Consider the following 5,000-nt stretch of genomic DNA (forward strand, 5'->3'; position numbering starts at 1 on the left):
AAGAGGCCCTGTGTTGTGCCCTGTGCTATCTGCATTAAAAATCATGTACAGGTTTCACCTGAAAATAAAATGCTGTCCATCTCATAACATGAGGCACTAACGTGAGACACTTTATGTATACCACATGTGCCTTTCCTGAAAGAACAATACAGCTATCTGTCTACACATGTACTGTAAGTATATTTAAAGACAGTATCTTATGTTGAAACAACTTTACCATGTATGTATTATAAGAGACCGGAAAAAGACTGAAATGCTACTTGTACATGTCTGTGGTTTGATCACTTGCTCAATAAACTGTAGATGGTTAAATATGTGATAACTGTCATTATGTGTGTTCTCACTCTACCAAAATCTTTATCACTTGGCATTAAGTGCTTCTCAAAGGAATTGTTCAGTGCTGAGCGCTAAATTCCAGCTATCATGCGATAAAAACTGGTATAAAACCAATGAACACATTGATGCTGAAGTTAATATCCCCTTGTAGAGAGGTTACAGAATAAAGAATAGAGCCATGATGCACAGACAATACATGAGTCCAAGCTTATTAAAAGGCCTTTATTTCCTATTTGTTTCTTACAGAGCTGGTAACACTTATGATAGATCTGTATTGAGTTATTTGGTTCCCTCGATAACTTTACAAGGATCCTCGATGCTCATCCACTGACGGGCCGTGGGCAGTTTGTATAGGAGCAACGTTTTGTGTCCAGTCAAGGGCTAAAGCATGCGATCCACAGTAGGCACAAGTACTGACATGAACACACGCACCACAACACTAAGACACGAAGAAACACAGCCAGAGGACACGTAATCTCATGGTCCTCTGAGGCTTAAAAAGAGGATGAAGAGAAAGAGAGGAGAAAAAAGTATTTTCGAATGCAATGTAGTATGGAAAATTAGAAGTGAAGGAAGAGTTCAAGAGAGAGGGTTGGTACTATTCTGCATGTTTTGGTAGTATATATATCCATGTTGTAAACGCGAAGGACGACATTCCTCTGAAAATCAGTATCATTCTGGATCCAAAGGAGCCCCCAGCGAGTCCAGTTCCACAACAACAGCACATTAAAATGCTAAGACAGAAAAACAGTGAATTCATGGTGGAAAAGTTCAATCATTGTCTTTTCCGTTGGTCCTAATGCAGTTTTGCATTCTAAATATAATACAATAGAAACACAACACTAACCTAGTGATTATTACAGTAGAAAGAGGAAACACAAACAGAGACAGGAGAACACACTGTAAGGTGGTGAGTGACCTAGGCCAACTGAAACACTCCTTAACACAGTATTGACATGGAAGTTGTATGACTTTTCTGTTATTTCTCTACTTTCTCTCTCTTTCTGCATTGTTGGGAAGGGTCTGTAAGAAAACATTCCCCTGTAAGTCCACACCTTTTGTTGACGAAGCATGTGACAAATCCAATTTGCTTTGATATGATGCTCTAGTTTGGAGGGTATCCCTTTGAAAATCACATGGACCTTTTTCATAAAGTACTTGAATAATTCATTTAAAAAGCTTGATAGAAATAAAACAGCTAGTAGTACAAAAGAACAGTAGAATGTAGTGTGTGAATCATCGTGCTCTCAATCCATTGTTCCTTCACCGCTGAGATATAGCCTGCAGTTAGTTTCTAAAGCAGTACTACTTTGCATAAAGTAGATATATCAATTTAGGCTTTCAAAAAATAGGTAATCCTATAATATAAACATTTTAAACCATTGTAAATAAAAAAACATATTTGTTAATTATTTTTATCACCACTTAAATGTACACTTAAGAATGGTTTATGTATTCTGGGCATGCAGATATATACGCCTGGTAAGTTGCAGTAGTACTGTGTTTTAGCACTGCAACCTCTAACTTTATAAAGGGCCTATGCTTTTTGTTCTTGTAACATACATACATACATACACACAAACACACAGTTGTCAGTCGTATTCCCCATATAGAGAACTGTCCAATGACCGTGGCAGTGTAAAAAGCATTGAAACAATCAACTCTTTTTAATAAAAATGTGCTATATTTGAACCTTTAATCACAGTTATTTTATCATCTAAACTGCATCCGCATCAGTGGAATTATTTGGGCTCTGAAATAGATTCAAACAGATTACTGATGATGATTTCATGGAATTGTAAATATAGATGGATATACTGGCAGTATTTTGGAAAGACACTGAAATCGTCAATTGGATTGAAGTTCCATATGTGCATCGGTTTGGTCACAGTTCAAAAGGATTGATTGTGACATTGAGAAGCAACATCAATGATCCCATTATAAAATAGTTGCAAACATCAAACAACACTATGATTATTATTTCAATAGTGTTGCTATTAGAGGAATTGTTGACTTGAAACAGCTGGTTTCCATCAAAGTGTCTAAGATTAGACTGTCGATGATTTATCTTAACTTTACTGTTTACCATGAACACAACATATGTTGATCAGACAATAATGCTGAGACTTGGCACTGTTACAAGATAGATAGATATGTCTGCCGTATCTTTGATCACAATATGATGTCATGTCTGTAAAGCCACTGTGGATGAAAATAGAGGGATCCGTACATCGCAGTCAGGGTCCCAAATGAATTGCACTCAGCCCAAGGATCACCAACAGACGAGCCTGACACTCACATTTCAATAATGTAAATGTTCCGGATGACTTCTTCAGGTATTTTCGATAACATCTTGTGAGATAAGAAGAACCATGATTCATACTATCAAAACAAGGCATATACAAATTACATCACTGGAATACATTAGCTACACATGTATAAAATAAAGACAGCTTTAACATCTTCAAAGTAGAAAACAAAATCACATCCCCTATACTAAACTCACAACTGCTCTCAGTGCTCAATATTTTGCCTCCTAGAATCTAGATGAGTACAGAGTTCTGAACAGAATGTACATGACAAACACTGACCTAGGAAGATTAAGAAGTGTTTTTTTGTTTTTGTTTTTTACAAATCAATAACTAGTTATACAGCAGAGCTCTAAAGAGCTAGTGCTTGAGTATTATGGCTTTAGTTTTTATCTAATTCAACTATCTGTATACACATTCACATATATTTGTGTAATTAGCACTGTAAAATATATATAATTGCAAAGGGTGTCAGGTCATTAAACCAACGCAAAGTAAAATTCCCCCCAAAAGGTTTAATGTACAGTAGGGGACTCCAAGCTTTATGTCCAGTGTGGAGATCTGTGGATTCAGTTCTGGTGGCTCATTAGCATCCTAAATAGTAGGCTTGTAATACATGTTTGTCCAAAAATCAGGTTCATCTTTTTTTACAGTCTTTTTAACCAAATGGTGGATATGTTTCAGCAATGGCACTGATCATTGAAGAGTTCCACTTTGGAATAGTTGTATTTCTTGAACTTGGAGGCCCTCTACAATCACTGATGTTTGGCAAGAAGACCAACATAGACTTAAATCATCTCAAAGGAAACAATACGTAAATAAATACATTTGAAATAAATGATAATTAATCCAAATGAAATCACAAGGATTTCGATAGCAAGCATGCGGCTACATTGTTATCCTACATGAACTCACACACAGTACTTGACGACAAACTTGCTTAAAAGTTTAGGCATGGACAGAATCATATTATTCTAATATATTATGACATTCTCTCCAATAACCCATTCATGGAAAATAAATACATATTTGTTTCATTTAGAAAATATACAGTGTATCTTTTTTCCTGCATTGTGTTACAGTATTAAAATGACAAATGACACCCACGTACACAAATTATTTTTGCTTTATCTCTAAAACATGCTATTCTGTACAGTATTTTGTAGAAACATGCAGTATCAACCTGTATGAACTATGTATATAGGCAAAACTACTCACCGATGGGTCGTTTGATTGCTTGCATTTAGTCTTTTCTTTAGTGTTGTTTTTTGAACATATAGAAGAAACTAAATCAAATGAAACATAAAACATAACTAATCTGACCCCTACTGGACATATACATAAAGATATGGATGTCCTATAGAGAAAAGCAATACATTAACCAACATTCACTACTGTAATTCCCAAAAGTATAAAAGTTGTCAAACTGTTAAAACATTAAACTGCTTTGCTTGTTCTTAAACACAATCGAGTACTTTTTGCCGTCCTTGAAATACGTTGCTTTGAACTATTTTGTTGTTTGGAACAAGATGGTGCACAGAGACAGTTCATGTCCCATTACATTACTAGTGTGGCTCGAAAGTCTAATGGCATTTTGCTACGACTTTGACATTTTTTAAATGTCAATTTAATTCAGTCATATGATCAGTTTTATGCTCAAATTTATCTCAAGAGAAAGTCAAAATGTAAAATCACTTATTCAGCAAAGGATCTGAGGAACAGCATTTAATTGAAATGTGTCTTATTCCCAATCAGAAGACTTTTGAATATGTGACCTGACTCAAACTCACGACATCTCATCACAAATACTCCATAGATCAAAGAACAATCTATAACCACGTAACATAGAGATATCCAGTATAGTGCAATTAGATTCAGCAGTTTGGCCATCTGTGTATAACATACACATAACGGGAACCTTCCAGATCTTATCCTTTCAATCAAACTTAACAACAACAATTGTCTCAGAGCAATCAAAGTGCATTCACAAGAAAAACAAGGTTAAAATGATCAAATAAAAACTACAAAAATAATGATTCACTCATAAATTCACTCTCTTGTTTTTTTACCAGAAATGATTCATCATAAAATAAATGGTAAATCTCTGGTTTTTGGAGAGTAGAATTAGAACAGAACATTTTGATTTAAAGTGCTTGAGGAATAAAAGTGTTTGACGTTGAAAAGAAAAGAGTGAGTAAAAAACAACACAGCTAATTGGAAGGCGTCCCTGGTAGTTGAGAATTGCTTATTTCATTACTTGGAAGGCTTGTCTCCTTTATGACTGTAAGACGGATACAGGGATTCCTTTGAATAAGTGACATCCTTGTTGTGAGTCCATGACTAATGGCAGTAGCA

General features: G+C 35.2%; 2 protein-coding genes across 18 annotated transcripts in view; one reads left to right on the forward strand and one right to left on the reverse strand.

The window, feature by feature from the left end:
- LOC110532437 (protein phosphatase 1 regulatory subunit 12B) overlaps positions 1 to 319 on the forward strand; it is a 46,571-nt gene extending 46,252 nt beyond the window's left edge. For all 6 annotated transcript variants that reach the window (XM_036988406.1, XM_036988408.1, XM_036988409.1 and 3 more), the window contains one exon: positions 1 to 319. This exon is cut by the window's left edge. The gene's annotated coding sequence lies outside the window, so the exon portion shown is untranslated.
- Positions 320 to 544: 225 nt separating this feature from the next.
- Positions 545 to 5,000, reverse strand: part of LOC110532436 (synaptotagmin-2) — a 100,621-nt gene continuing 96,165 nt past the window's right edge. For all 12 annotated transcript variants that reach the window (XM_036988424.1, XM_036988420.1, XM_036988423.1 and 9 more), the window contains one exon: positions 545 to 5,000. This exon is cut by the window's right edge and continues 1,480 nt beyond it. The gene's annotated coding sequence lies outside the window, so the exon portion shown is untranslated.

Source organism: Oncorhynchus mykiss, chromosome 9 (genome assembly GCF_013265735.2).
Source record: "Oncorhynchus mykiss isolate Arlee chromosome 9, USDA_OmykA_1.1, whole genome shotgun sequence".
NCBI classification, from domain to species: domain Eukaryota; kingdom Metazoa; phylum Chordata; class Actinopteri; order Salmoniformes; family Salmonidae; genus Oncorhynchus; species Oncorhynchus mykiss.